Below are 16,360 nucleotides of genomic sequence, written 5' to 3' on the forward strand. Positions count from 1 at the left end.
CGTCCCGCAAAAAATAAGACCTCACATGAAGCGGTGGGTCAAAATACGGAAAAATTAGAGCTCTCAATATGTGGTGATGCAAAAACTATTTTTACAATAAAAAGCATCTTTAGCGTGCGACAGCCGCCAAACATAAAAACCGCCATAAATAGTAAATCAAACCCCCCGTTATCACCCCCTTAGTTAGGGAAAAACAATAAAATAAAAAAACGTATTTATTTCCATTTTCCCATTAGGGTTAGGGCTAGGGTTAGGGCTCAGATTAGAGTTAGGGGTATGTTGGGGTTAGGGTTGGAGTTAGAATTAGGGGTCTGATCTCAATTCCGGCCAGTTCTGCACTGAAAAAGTCAAATGGTGCTCCTTCCAAACTCTGCCATGTGCCCAAACACTGTTTTACCCCCACATGTAGGGTATCAGCCTACTCAGGACAAATTGCAAAACAATTTTTGGGGTCCAATTTCTCCTGTTACCCTTAGGAAAATAAAAAATTGGGGGCAAAAATATAATTTTTGTGGAAAAAAATGATTTTTTTATTTTCACGCCTGGGCGTTATAAACTTCTGTGAAGCACTTGGGGGTTCAAAGTGCTCACCACACATCTAGATAAGTTCCATGGGGGGTCTAGTTTCCAAAATGGGGTCACTTGTGGGGGGATTCCACTGTTTAGGCACATCAGAGGCTCTCCAAACGCGACATGGCGTCCGATCTGAATTCCAGCCACTTTTGCATTGAAAAAGTCAAACGGCGCTCCTTCCCTTCTGAGCTCTTTCATGTGCCGAAACAGTGATTCCCCCCCACATATCGGGTATCAGCGTACTCAAGACAAATTGCACAATAACTTTTGCAGTCCAATTTCTCCTGTTACCCTTGGTAAAATAAAAAAAATTGAACCTGAATTATTTTTTTTGTGAAAAAGTTAAATGTTAATTTTTTTTAAATATTCAAAAAATTCCTGTGACGCACCTAAAGGGTTAATAAACTTCTTGTATGTGGTTTTGAGCACCTTAAGGGGTGCAGTTTTTAGAATGGTGTCACTTTTGGGTATTTTCTATATATAGACCCCGCAAAGTGACTTCAAATGTGATGTGGTCTGTAAAAATAAAATGGTGTTGCAAAAATGAAAAATCGCTGGTCAATTTTTAACCGTTATAACTTCCTAACAAAAAAAATTTTGGTTCCAAAATTGTGCTGATGTAAAGTAAACATGTGGGAAATGTTACTTATCAAGTTTTTTAGTTTTTTGTGTGCCGTAACTCTGTGATTTAAGGGCATAAAAATTCAAATTTGGAATATTGCAAAATTTTAAAAATTTTCGCCAAATTTCCGTTTTTTTCACAAATAAACGCAAGTTATTTGAATGAAATTTTACCACTAACATGAAGTACAATATGTCATGAGAAAACAATGTCAGAATCAACGGGATCCATGGAAGCGTTTCAGAGTTATTACCTCATAAAGGGACAGTGGTCAGAATTGTAAACATTGGCCCGGGAGTTAACGTGCAAACCACCCTTGGTAGTGAAGGGGTTAAAAAACTAAAATTGTCTATGGTTGGCAGTTTTGTGCTCATCGGGGCACCTATGTACCTTGTAACGAGGGGATTCTGGAGCACAATGCTTCCTGTGAACCCCGTCCTCATCGAGGTCCTGATGACGTCAGTGTCACACCAGCCAATGGGACAAATCACTAGGAGAGTTTTTGTAGCAGCGAACTTTCCCGGGTGATCTGCCTCATAAAAACACTGTTTTTCCTCAGATCTCCTGTCAGTGAGAGATTAGAGAAGAAACAGTGTTACAAGTGCTGCTGGCAACAGCTGTGTCAGTCAGCGATTGTGCTATAAAGTAAAAAAACAGATAAGGCAGGTTAGGGTTAGTGCTATAGATAGGGTTAGTGTTGGGGCTAAAGTTACGGTTACTGTTAGGCTAAAGTTGAGATTACTGTTAGGCTAAAGTTAGGGTTAGGCTAAAGAATTAGACTTTTAGCAATTGTCTCCCCAATAATTTGGTCATGTCAGAGTTTTCTATTTCCGGATAAAAAATAAAAATGAATGAAATGGCCGGTCAGTATTATAGTGCAGAGGAGGCTTATGCACTTTTATGTTCTGACAGTGAAGAAAGTGCAGTGTCAGATGGTGATGTGGATTTCGAGGGCTTTAGTAGCAGCGACAGTGATAGCTCAGAAATGAGCAGTGATTCTGGTCCATCCTCACACACAAGGACCAGTACAACAAGAAGGACAAATAGCGCTTCTGGAGAAATGTCTCCAACTCAGGGAACAATGCCCAGTACTAGCGCTGTCCCTAGTGCTCGTGAATTGGCGCACACCAATGTCCAAGGGGCTTTGCCTCTTGATGTAGCATTTCCCAGATGGGAGGCTTCGGATTCGGCTACTCCATTCATCCCTCATTGTAATGCCATTCCTGGTATAAACGTGGAGGTGGAAAACTTTGGACCAATTAATTTTTTTAATTTGTTTCTTACCGATTGCTTGCTAGAGCATATTGTCCTAAAACAATTTTATATGCATCCCAATTCATCAGCCAGGATCCACAATCCTATTATGCTAGGTCACATTTATGGAACCAACTAATGTCCTAGAAATGAAAACATTTTCAGGACTTACATTCGCTATGGGGCTTGATAAAGAAACGAGCATTCGGTGCCATTGGTCCAACCGCCCTGTTCAAGCCACCCGTATGTTTTCTGCGTTCTTCCTAGGACCCATTATGAAATGCTCATGAGATTTTGGCATTTTAACGACAATAGTCAATGCCTGCCCAGAAATGCCCCAGAACATGACAGACTATTCAAAATCAGACCCATCATCGAAGACTTGACAGAAAAGTTCTTAAAGCTTTACACCCCAACAGAAAACTTTTCCATTGATGAGTCCCTTGTAAAATTCAAAGGAAGACTGCACCTCAAGCCATTTATTCCTTCTAAGAGGGCAAGGTTCGGAATAAAGCTCTATAAAATGTGCGAGAGTTCAACCGGATACACATCAGCTTTTCACATTTATGAGGGGAAAGGTAGACAACTAAACCCACCAGGACGCCCTACTTATCTGGGGACATCTGGAAAAATCATTTGGGAGCTGATAACTCCATTTTTACAATAAGGCTAAAATCTGTATGTTGCCAACTACTACACCAGCATACCTCTATTTAAAAGTCTGGTTGAACATAACATAGGGGCTTGTGGGACCATTCACAAAAACCGTCAGGGGTTTCCACAATCATTGGTCAGCAAAAAGTTCTGAAAGGGGCAGTCAGGGTCTTTACACAATGGAGAGCTGCTTGTTCTTAAGTATAAGGATAAAAAAGATATTTTTATCCTGAGCTCGATCCACAGATGCCACAAGGGCCACTGCAGACCAACAGGGATCCACTACTCCAAAACCTGTGTCTGTCATTGACTACAACAAATATATGGGGTGTGGACCTTGCAGATCAGGTTCTACAGCCATACCAGGTATCAAGAAAATCATATATCTGGTATAAAAAGTTAGTCATGTATTTGTTTCAGGTGGCCACATATAATTCTTTTGTGTTATACAAAAAAGCCGGAAATGCAGATACTTTCCTTGAGTATCAGGAAAAGGTCACTGAAAATCTTGTTTTTGATAATTTTGTCCCCGCCAATCCTTTAGAATCTGAAGATGTCAGAAGACTCACTGAGCGACATTTTATTGCACTCATCCCAGTAACTGAAACAAGAAAGAACCCCCAGAGAAGATGTCGTGTATGTTCCTAGAGAGGAATGAGGCATGATCCCCGCTATTATTACCCACAATGCCCATCACTGCCAGCCTTATGCCTCCATGACGGCTTTACAATCCTCCACACAGAACCACGTTTTTGAACTGTTTTGACATTCAAGCATTTGGTTTATTTAGTGACAGACACATTTGAGTAGAGCTGACTTAATTTCCGGGGGTAGGTGGGGGAGGTCTCCAGAGACACAAGCTGGGCACAATATATTGGGCACTACAATGACATTTTTGCAATTTTTGCTCTGAAATTTCTACTACGAGTTTCTGGAAATCATCCATGTAGTGAAAATGGTCACTATATCCATAGATGAATTCCCTGAGGGGTGTCATTTCCAAAATGGGGTCACTTCAGGGGGGATTCTCTTGTTCTGGCACTTAGCGGCTCTCCAAAGTGTCATAACAGCAGAATCCCCCCTGAAGTGACCCCATTTTGGAAATGGGGTTAAAACAACATTTTAGTGGTAAAAATGTAATTATTTTTTCTTCACTGCCCAATGGTATAATTGTCTATGGAACAGCTGTGGTGTCAGTATGCTCACTGCACCACTAGAAGAATTCATTCAGGGAAGTATTTGGTAAAATGCAGTCACTTTTGGGGGCTTATGCTGTTCTGGCACCTCAGGGGCTCTGACAATGTGACATGTCACCCACAAACAATTCCAGCAAAATCTGCTCTCCAATACGGCGCTCCTTCCCTTTGGAGCTCTGCTATGCCCCCAAACAGTGGTTTACCCCCACAAATGCGGTGTCAGCACACTCACGACAAATTGCACTACAACGTTGGGGTCCAATTTCTCCTGTTACCCTTTGAAAAAAAATGGAGGGCGAAAAGATCATTTTTTGTTGAAAAAATATGATTTTTTTATTTTCATGGCTCTAGGTAATTAACTTCTACGAAGCACTTGGGGGTTCAAAGTGCCCACCACACATTTCCTTGGGGGGTATAGTTTTCAAAATGGGGTCCCTTGTTGGGGGTTTCCACTGTTTAGGCACATCAGGGGCTCTCGAAACGCGACATGGCAACTGCTAATTATTCCAGCATATTTTACATTCAAAAAGTCAAATGGCGTGCCTTCACTTCTGAGCCCTGCCGTGCGCCCAAACAGTAGATTTCCCCCACATATGGGGTATCGGCACGCTCAGGAGAAATTGCAAAACAAAATGTATAGTCCATTTTCTCCTGTTACCCTGGCGAAAGTAAAAAAAAATTAGGTGTAAAGGAAAATTTTTGTTATTTGAAAAGTAAATGTTTATTTTTTCCTTCCACATTCCATTCATTCCTGTGAAGCACCTGAAGGGTTAATAACCTTCTTGAATGTGGTTGAGCACTTTGAGGGGTGCAGTTTTTACAATGGTGTCACGTTTGTGTATTTTCTTTCATACTGACCCCCAAACTCACTTCAAATGTGAGGTGGTCTCTAAAAAAATGATTTTGTAAATTTTGTTGTAAAAATGAGAAATCGCTGTTTAACTTTTATCCCTTATAACTTCCTAACAAAAAAAATTTGATATAGTTGATATAGATGCTGCTGTGCAGGCGCCGCCATCACCGGTGACATTGTGCTGGATGTAATTTTTTTCTAAGCCTCACAATAGCCACAATACTATAGGCATTATCACCAATAATATCAATGCTATTATATGTATTATGTAATAATGGGGGCAGGTCAGTGAGGGATCAGCGACCTGTCATAAGCCAATACAGATGAATATGTAATCAGAGCACCACATAAAGCCCCGCCCACATCCCCGCCCCAGAGCACGAGAATCTCATTAACTGAAAGCTACAAATACAGATTAAACAGTAAACCAGAGTTGCATTCATTTATGGTGGACCATTGGAGCTACTATGGATCCTGAGCAGAAGATTAGAGAAAATAATATTGCTCCCCATTTCAGGAGAGATTGTGCTTTAATCTGAATTCCTTAGGATCAAACACAATGTAATTGGCTGTAAGTTCTATAGAAAAGGGCTTTCAATGCCCAAAGTCATTAGAACAGTTTTGGGTGGAGGAGAATGTTGTGGTCTAGAGGCAAAATGGTGATCATGGTAATACTGCCGCCAAGAGCAAGCGACACTACTCTGTCCTCCTCCTCCTGGACCTGTCGGCTGCCTTTGACACAGTGGACCATTCCCTACTATTACAGACCCTCTCATCCCTTGGCATCACAGACTTGGCCCTATCCTGGATCTCATCATACCTAACAGACCGCACATTCAGCGTCTCCCACTCACACACCACCTCCTCACCTCGCCCCCTATCTGTCGGAGTCCCACAAGGTTCAGTCCTAAGACCCCTGCTCTTCGCCATTTACACCTTTGGCCTGGGACAGCTCATAGAATCTCATGGCTTTCAGTATCATCTCTATGCTGATGACACACAGATCTACATCTCTGGACCAGATATCACCTCCCTACTAACCAGAATCCCACAATGTCTGTCCACTATTTCATCCTTCTTCTCTGCTAGATTTCTGAAACTTAACATGGACAAAACAGAATTCATCATCTTTCCCCCATCTCACGTGACCCCCCCAACGAACCTATCCATTACAGTAAATGGCTGCCCACTCTCCCCAGTCCCACAAGCTCGCTGCCTTGCCTCGGGGTAATCCTTGACGTTGATCTCTCCTTCAAACCACATATCCAAGCCCTTTCCACTTCCTGCCGACTTCAACTCAAAAATATTTCACGAATCCGTTCATTCCTCAACCAAAAATCTGCAAAACCTCTAGTCCATGCCCTCATAATCTCTCGCCTTGACTACTGCAACCTCATGCTCTGTGGCCTCCCCTCGAACACTCTCGCACCCCTCCAATCTATTCTAAACTCTGCTGCCCGACTAATCCACCTGTCCCCCCGCTATTCCCCAGCTTCTCCCCTCTGTCAATCCCTTCACTGGCTCCCCATTGCCCAGAGACTCCAGTACAAAACCCTAACCATGACATACAAAGCCATCCACAACCTGTCTCCTCCATACATCTGTGACCTCGTCTCCCGGTACTTTCCTGCACGCAACCTCTGATCCTCACAAGATCTCGTTCTCTACTCCCCTCTTATCTCCTCTTCCCACAATCGCATACAAGATTTCTCTCGCGCATCACCCCTACTCTGGAACTCTCTACCACAACATATCAGACTCTCACCTACCATCGAAACCTTCAAAAAGAGCCTGGAGACCCACCTCTTCCGACAAGCCTATAATTTGCAGTAACCACTGATCGACCAAACCGCTGCATGACCAGCTCTACCCTCGCCTACTGTATTATCACCCATCCCGTTGTAGACTGTGAGCCCTCGCGGGCAGGGTCCTCTCTCCTCCTGGACCAGTCGTGACTTGTATTGTTTAACATTATTGTACTTGTTTTTATGTATACCCCTCCTTACATGTAAAGCGCCATGGAATAAATGGCGCTATAACAATAAATAAAAATAATACGGCCGGACTACACCACCGATAAAGCAGCCACAGCCGGTGACTGAGAGGAATCTGTGACTTCTCTGCATTCAGTGGTTACTACTCACCTGGGTAGTCATATGTGGGAATCTCCTCTTTACACCACTCATCATCTCTCACATATGTCTCTGTAGTATTAATATGGGTCAGATCTTCACCCTGAAACAAATATTGTAAAAGTCACCGACAGATGGAGAAGTCCCATCTATGATCAGCTCTAATCCTGTCATCTCCACTGTTCTCATTACACAAGTATAAAACATATAATACTGGTGGATAAAACAAGACTGAGCACAAGACCTTCACAGCCGTCTACACATCATAGGGGAGATCTCCTGACACCTTCTCTCCATCTACCTGATGATCCTGAGGAGCACTGGGATCTTCTTGGTTACAGTCCTGTGGAAGAAGAGGACGGGGACATCTCTCTGGTGTTGTCCTCTTACTGGATAGATCTGGAGGAAACACATACAGGGACTGAATTCATTCTCTACATACAGATAATTATAGGCCGTGTGTATTTAGTCCTGTCTATTACCTGGAGATGTGAGGGGCTGGGGAACCTCCATTATGACGTCCTTGTACAGATCTCTGTGTCCTTCTAAATACTCCCACTCCTCCATGGAGAAATAGACAGCGACATCCTGACACCTTATAGGAACCTGACACATACAATGATACCGTCATCCCCCCGATCCCTTCATAGTGTTACTGTATAATGTCCCAGCATTCCCAGCAGTGTCACCTCTCCAGCCAGCAGCTCAATCATCTTGTAGGTGAGTTCTAGGATCTTCTGGTCATTGATGTCCTCATGGATCAGGGGGTGAGGTGGAGGCCCCGTGATTGGGCTCAGGGGTCTTCCCCAACCCTCAGACACAGGGTCCTGACAGCGATCACTAGAGGTCTTCTTCACCACTGTGTAATCCTGGTTATGGAGAGACACATTAATAAATCTCACTACAGACATTTCCAGAGTCCTCACCTCTCCAGTTCTGTCCATCTGTTATTCCCATAGATAAGAATGATGTAATGTGATGTCATCAGAATCTCTCACCTCTCCAGTGAGACGGAAGAGGATCTCTAGGGTGAGGTGTAACATCCTCTCCGCCATCTTGTCTCTGTCCATATCCATCCTTGATGGGGAAATCAGGAAAATTCTCTTCTGTAGAAGATCTTCACTGAGAGGATCCGATATTGTAGAGACCTGAATGAGAAGAAGATCCGATGTAACATCATAAGAATCCGGTGTAATAATACAATTACTGGAGATAATAAGGGAAACATATGAGGAGATTTATTATCTTACAGGGTTTAGTTTTCTTCCCTGACATCTACTAATAAAACCTATATATTTAGGCCACAGACAACAAGCAGTTTACTCCTCGGAGTCGGCAGCTGAACACGTTCCTCATAGACTCATCTTCCATAACGCTAATTCTCATCTCATTACCGACACTGGAATCGGCATTAGCAATACTGCAGGAGATATTCATTACACGCGACATGAGAAATAACTCCTTCATGATGAGGACGACATCTTCATCTTCTACTGCGGCTCTAGAGACAGATGTGGCCAGAGTCAGTCACTGCCTCCATCCCCACCGGCCGTCTATATGAAGGTTTCCCGTCTTCCCCGCACTGGAATCTTCTCTCACGTTAGATCTCAGCTCTGAGTCACACACAGAAGTTTGAGGCTTTTCTGGAAGAACAGGACAGGAGAGATCTGAGGCCGATGTCTCCATGTACAGGGTTTCCCCTCGGGATAAGAGGCTTTTCTATCCCTTTCCCCCAATTAGAGGGGACACCTGTGGATATCGGGGTCTTTACCGGCTGCAGTCCTGGGGGGATTTACTCGGTAACGTGGACGTTGGACAAACGTCACCATCAATTCCCATCAGAGTAAAGGAACATCGCTCCTCTATTCAGCTCTATGGATCCAGGATGAAATCCACTGCGGCCCCTGCAAGAAAAGAGCGAAGTCTGGTGAGACCCCCGAGGCCGGAGATTTCTACAGCTGCTCTGTGCGCACAGGACCTGTGATGAGGTCACAGGAGGGGAGGAGTCAGGGGTCACCTGATCAGGGGCCTCAGTGTGTGCAGGACTCTGCTGTGCTGGTTGTCATGGTGCTGGATGAGGGAAAGATTATGTGGGGGTCAGGAGGGGTTTACAGGGTGGATGTAGCAGAGCCGTGTATGTACGAGGTGTACGGAGCGGAGCCGTGTGTGTACGAGGTGTACGGAGCGGAGCCGTGTGTGTACGAGGTGTACGGAGGGGAGCCGTGTGTACGAGGTGTACGGAGCAGAGCCGTGTGTGTACAAGGTGTACGGAGCGGAGCCGTGTGTGTACGAGGTGTACGGAGCGGAGCCGTGTGTGTACGAGGTGTACGGAGCGGAGCCGTGTGTGTACGAGGTGTACGGAGCGGAGGCCTGTGTGTATGAGGTGTATGGAGCGGAGCCGTACGTGTACGAGGTGTACGGAGCGGAGCCGTGTGTGTACGAGGTGTACGGAGCACGGAGCGCAGCCGCGTGTGTACGAGGTTTACAGAGCGGAGCCGCGTGTGTACGAGGTTTACAGAGCGGAGTCGCGTGTGTACGAGGTGTACGGAGCGGAGCCGTGTGTGTACGAGATTTACAGAGCGGAGCCGTGTGTGTATGAGGTGTACGGAGCGGAGCCGTGTGTGTACGAGGTGTACGGAGCGGAGCCGTGTGTTTATGAGGTGTACGGAGCGGAGCCCTGTGTGTACGAGGTGTACGGAGCGGAGCCGTGTGTGTACGAGGTGTACGGAGCGGAGCCGTGTGTGTATGAGGTGTATGGAGCGGAGCCGTACGTGTACGAGGTGTACGGAGCGGAGCCGTGTGTGTACGAGGTGTACGGAGAGGAGCCGCGTGTGTACGAGGTGTACGGAGCGGAGCCGTGTATGAGGTGTACGGAGGAGAGCCGTGTGTGTACGAGGTGTACGGAACGGAGCCGTGTGTGTACGAGGTGTACGGAGCGGAGCCGTGTGTGTACGAGGTGTACGGAGAGGAGCCATGTGTGTACGAGGTGTACTGAGAGGAGCCGTGTGTGTACGAGGTTTACAGAGCGGAGCCGTGTGTGTACGAGGTGTACGGAGCGGAGCCGTGTGTGTACGAGGTGTACGGAGCGGAGCCGTGTGTTTATGAGGTGTACGGAGCGGAGCCCTGTGTGTACGAGGTGTACAGAGCGGAGCCGTGTGTGTACGAGGTGTACGGAGCGGAGCCGCGTGTGTACGAGGTGTACAGAGCGGAGCCGCGTGTGTATGAGGTGTACGGAGCGGAGCTGCGTGTGTACGAGGTGTACGGAGCAGAGCCGTGGTGTGTGTACGAGGTGTACGGAGCGGAGCCGTGTGTGTACGAGGTGTACGGAGCGTAGCCGTGTGTGTACGAGGTGTACGGAGCGGAGCCGTGTGTGTACGAGGTGTACGGAGCGGAGCAGTGTGTGCGAGGTGTACGGAACAGAGCCGTGTGTGTACGAGGTGTACGGAGCAGAGCTGCGTGTGTACGAGGTGTACGGAGCAGACCCCTGTGTGTACTCTATATACATCTGTATTCCCCAGCTTCAGTTGCAGACCCCTGTGTACACTGTATACACCCGTATACCTCCAGCTTCGGTCACAGACTCCTGTGTAAGCTCTATACACCCGTATACCCGCAGGTTCAGTCGAAGACCCCTCTGTGTACACTGTATACACTAGAGTTGAGCGACTTTTGGTTTTTTAGGGTCGCGTTTCGTTTCGTGAAACCCGACTTTTCCAAAAGTCGGGTCGAACAAGATCGTCCGATTATAGGGAAAAGTCGGGGTCGTCCCGAAACACGAAACCCAATGTAAGTCAATGGGGAATAAAAGTCGGCAGTGAGAGGAGGACAGGAAACACACCTACAGTGCCCATTTGAATGCCAAAAGCATCAATTCTTCTTACTTAAGCTTGTCAACCTTAATTAACTTCATAATACAAGTTACGCACTGAAAAATGGGGGTTATTTGGCTAAAGTTGTGGGGGGGTAGGGCTGGCTCCAGGTTTTCATGTGCCCTGGGCGAAAGAGCGCCCCTTTAACAGATACCACAACTCATCATGCTCCGATACGGCAGAGAAATAGCGGTATAGTACAATGAAAAATACTTCACTTTTTACATCTCATGACGAGGCCCATCTATTTCTCCATACAGAATCATTGGTCCCATATAATGTTTGAAACAGTATATGATGAGCTCCACATAATGCTACAGTATATGTTGGTCCCCATGGATGAAGCTCCACTGTCTTATGGGCCCAAATAATGCTCCAAACATAATGGGCCCCATTTCTAATGCTCTAGTGTATAATGGGCCCTGTAAATGCTGCTCCAGTGTCTGATGTCCACCTTGGGAATGTTCCAGTGTATGGTGGGCCCCATCTATCATTCTCCAGAGTATAGTGCTCCCCAAAAATTGCTGTCCCAAGATTGAAAACAATCAAATAAGTCTCCTCGCTAGGGAATCCCTGTACTCCTCGTCGTCCCCATCTTCCATCTCACTGCACAGTATTTCAACCTTGCAAGTGCTGTGATCCTGAGCAAGCAGGGGGGGCCCACTTGTTGGCGACGGCACTGGCACAGGGCCCCTGATAGTACGGTGGTGTGTCTGATGGCGGGTGGGCCGAACCTGCACTTTCATCTGCAGCTTCCTCTTTGTCACCGTGTAAGATGGAACTGTATATGGGAAGGGTAACCTGAGTTTCATCAGGGTCAGATTCAGGCCGTATAGCGTGCGAGGGGAATGTAGTGGTCTGGGTCAATGTACCAGCAGATTCATCGAGCAGTGGCTGGGCATCAGTGCACTTGTGTCGCCCCCAGGAGTACGGTCGCCACAGTGGCATTACCTTCCTCCTAGGGAGTGTGATGTCATGCTTGGGAGCAACGAAGGATCTCTCTAGCAGGTTAACTGATTGGGCGGCGTTATTCCCACGAGTCATGACCCTCCAAACAGCGTTCATGAAGGCAAAGTGTTTGTTTTACGTGGGCAGTATGGTTGCAAAGCTGAACCTTAAAGGAATGTCCAGAAGGGCACCACCAGGAGTGGAGCCTACGGTTAAATTCGACTCCACCTGGGAAACCTCAACCATGCCAGCTACAGAACAGATGCACACATTGCAAGCTTAATTCCGTTAACGAACGAGACTCCGTCATGCCCCGCGGTCCGAGTCCGGCTTACTAGAGGGACACGTGAGGCTCTGGCACATGAGATTGGCCAATAACTGGTGTGTCATGCCCTTACATGTCCGTGGCTGCATGTGCGCTACACTGAAAAGGCCAGCGTTTGTCGCTTACAGGTGCAGATAACCCGCTGAACAACGTTAGTGATGGGGATCACTGATTACAATTATTACCCACGAACGATGATTTCCCAGTAAGTGCAGGTCAACCGCAGTTCCGGAATTAGGCCTAACCATCATTCCTGAAAAAATGAAAAACTTACGTGTGCAAACCACAGATGCTGTAGCTTGCTTAACAGCTCGCCAGCCGTTCTCACGCCCAGTATGGATTACACGTGATTGCACAAAGGTGAGAAAGGGTACCGTATCCCCGGATAACATGTATGGATAGCGTATACATTCAAAATATATGTCTATACATCAGGAGGCAGGCTCAGATGGTGTTAGGCCCAGTATGGCTTGCACGTGATTGCACAAAGGTGAGAAAGGGTACCGTATCCCCGGATAACATGTATGGATAGCGTACACATTCAAAATATATGTCTATACATCAGGAGGCAGGCTCAGACGGTGTTAGGCCCAGTATGGCTTGCACGTGATTGCACAAAGGTGAGAAAGGGTACCGTATCCCCGGATAACATGTATGGATAGCGTACACATTCAAAATATATGTCTATACATCAGGAGGCAGGCTCAGACGGTGTCAGGCACAGTATGGATTTGACGGCCCAGACTACACAGTGGAGGAGCAGGGAGAGGTAAAGATTGCAAATGCTGGGGCCCTGCCCAAGCAAGGGGGGCCCACTCGTGGGAGTCGGTACTGGCACTGGGCCCCTCATAGTACGGCGGTGTGTCTGACGGCGGGTGTGCACCACCACCGTCAGAGACACTTGATTGCACTAAGAGGGACCCTGTACCAGTGCCCGCGCCCAAGAGTCGGCCTACCCACCTGTCCAGGGCAACGGCACTCGCACGGTGTCGTGCGCTAGGTGGTGAAGAGCAGGATGAATGAACTCATGGAGATCAACATCCGACACTGCAGAGACACCATCACGTGTTTCTCAACGCAGTGATTCTAGAGCACTGCCCCCATCCCTTATGGGAAATATGTAGAACATGCAAAACAGAAGCCGCGGAGACACCATCACGTGTTTCTCAACGCAAGCAATGACCAGCCAGGTCTTTGCCCGGGAAGGAACAACCACGGGAAAGGCAGTCTCCAATGAAGGAAACCACCTATGCCAAAACATGGTATCCATCCACATACAGCTGTTTCGGGGTATTGCCCCTCATCAGTGTGGAGTAGGAAACTGGCTGGTAGGAGCAATGCCTAGTAAAAAGACTATGAAGAGGAGGAGGATGAATGAACTCATGGAGATCAACATCCGACACTGCAGAGACACCATCACGTGTTTCTCAACGCAGTGATTCTAGAGCACTGCCCCCATCCCTTATGGGAAATATGTAGAACATGCAAAACAGAAGCCGCGGAGACACCATCACGTGTTTCTCAACGCAAGCAATGACCAGCCAGGTCTTTGTCCGGGAAGGAACAACCACGGGAAGGGCAGTCTCCAATGAAGGAAACCACCTATGCCAAAACATGGTATCCATCCACATACAGCTGTTTCGGGGTATTGCCCCTCATCAGTGTGGAGTAGGAAACTGGCTGGTAGGAGCAATGCCTAGTAAAAAGACTATGAAGAGGAGGATGAATGAACTCATGGAGATCAACATCCGACACTGCAGAGACACCATCACGTGTTTCTCAACGCAGTGATTCTAGAGCACTGCCCCCATCCCTTATGGGAAATATGTTGAGAAACACGTGATGGTGTCTCTGCAGTGTCGGATGTTGATCTCCATGAGTTCATTCATCCTCCTCTTCATAGTCTTTTTACTAGGCATTGCTCCTACCAGCTAGTTTCCTACTCCACACTGATGAGGGGCAATACCCCGAAACAGCTGTATGTGGATGGATACCATGTTTTGGCATAGGTGGTTTCCTTCATTGGAGACTGCCCTTCCCGTGGTTGTTCCTTCCCGGGCAAAGACCTGGCTGGTCATTGCTTGCGTTGAGAAACACGTGATGGTGTCTCCGCGGCTTCTGTTTTGCATGTTCTACATATTTCCCATAAGGGATGGGGGCAGTGCTCTAGAATCAATGCGTTGAGAAACACGTGATGGTGTCTCTGCAGTGTCGGATGTTGATCTCCATGAGTTCATTCATCCTCCTCTTCATAGTCTTTTTACTAGGCATTGCTCCTACCAGTCAGTTTCCTACTCCACACTGATGAGGTGCAATACCCCGAAACAGCTGTATGTGGATGGATACCATGTTTTGGCATAGGTGGTTTCCTTCATTGGAGACTGCCCTTCCCGTGGTTGTTCCTTCCCGGGCAAAGACCTGGCTGGTCATTGCTTGCGTTGAGAAACACGTGATGGTGTCTCCGCGGCTTCTGTTTTGCATGTTCTACATATTTCCCATAAGGGATGGGGGCAGTGCTCTAGAATCACTGCGTTGAGAAACACGTGATGGTGTCTCTGCAGTGTCGGATGTTGATCTCCATGAGTTCATTCATCCTCCTCTTCATAGTCTTTTTACTAGGCATTGCTCCTACCAGCCAGTTTCCTACTCCACACTGATGAGGGGCAATACCCTGAAACAGCTGTATGTGGATGGATACCATGTTTTGGCATAGGTGGTTTCCTTCATTGGAGACTGCCCTTCCCGTGGTTGTTCCTTCCCGGGCAAAGACCTGGCTGGTCATTGCTTGCGTTGAGAAACACGTGATGGTGTCTCTGTGGCTTCTGTTTTGCATGTTCTACATATTTCCCATAAGGGATGGGGGTAGTGTTCTAGAATCACTGCGTTGAGAAACACGTGATGGTGTCTCTGCAGTGTCGGATGTTGATCTCCATGAGTTCATTCATCCTCCTCTTCATAGTCTTTTTACTAGGCATTGCTCCTACCAGCCAGTTTCCTACTCCACACTGATGAGGGGCAATACCCTGAAACAGCTGTATGTGGATGGATACCATGTTTTGGCATAGGTGGTTTCCTTCATTGGAGACTGCCCTTCCCGTGGTTGTTCCTTCCCGGGCAAAGACCTGGCTGGTCATTGCTTGCGTTGAGAAACACGTGATGGTGTCTCCGCGGCTTCGGTTTTGCGTGCGCAAGGTGGTGACCCCGGCCATGGGGGGGGGGAGGCAGCACATTTAGGGAGTTTTATAAAGTGGCATATGTTGATGTTGGACATTCAGCTGATGCAAAAGGCGAAATAGGTCAAGTCCCAGGAAGAGGTGGACCAAAGCAAGCCGTTTTTCAGTCACCCTATGTGTCATCAGGGGAAGGTGGGACAAAATCCTTGGAAACCCATGCATGGTTCATTTTAATGAAGGTTAGATCATCCACATTTTGGGTTGACAGACGGGTCCTTTTTTCTGTCAGGATTGATCCAGCTGCACTGAAGACTCTTTCCGATAGCACACTTGCAGCTGGGCAAGCGAGCTCCTGTAAGGCATATTGTGCCAATTCAGGCCAGGTGTCCAGTTTAGCGGCCCAGTAGTCAAAGGGGAATGACCTGTGTGGGAGAACATCGATATGGGAGGAAAAGTAGTTTGTAACCATAGTTGACAACTGCTGTCTCCTGTCACTTTCCATCGATGCTGTATTACCAGTTGTGTGAGCGGTACTTGAAAAATCAGTCCACAACATTGTCATGAAACCCCTGTCTCCAACGCCACTTCTGCTGTGTGCACCATGAACACCTCTGCCAAGCTGCCCCCGGCCCGTACGGCTCGTGTGAGAACCATCACCGCTGCTGTGTGCTGGGAATGCCTCAAGCAACCGATTTACCAGAGTTGCTTGTTTATTAGCCAATATTAGGTCAAGGTTCTCCTGTGGCATGATGTTTTGTAAT

The 16,360-nt window shown here is 47.1% G+C and overlaps 1 protein-coding gene across 1 annotated transcript in view; it reads right to left on the reverse strand.

Annotated features, from left to right (window-relative positions):
- The window catches only part of LOC141100558 (uncharacterized), a 106,825-nt gene extending 99,147 nt beyond the window's left edge, over positions 1–7,678 (reverse strand). The window contains exon 1 of the mRNA XM_073589117.1: positions 7,586–7,678. The gene's annotated coding sequence lies outside the window, so the exon portion shown is untranslated. The remainder of the gene's footprint in view (positions 1–7,585) is intronic.
- Positions 7,679–16,360: the final 8,682 nt, after the last annotated feature.

Source organism: Dendrobates tinctorius, unplaced genomic scaffold (genome assembly GCF_039654945.1).
Source record: "Dendrobates tinctorius isolate UK_male_01 unplaced genomic scaffold, ASM3965494v1 ptg000106l, whole genome shotgun sequence".
NCBI classification, from domain to species: Eukaryota; Metazoa; Chordata; class Amphibia; order Anura; family Dendrobatidae; genus Dendrobates; species Dendrobates tinctorius.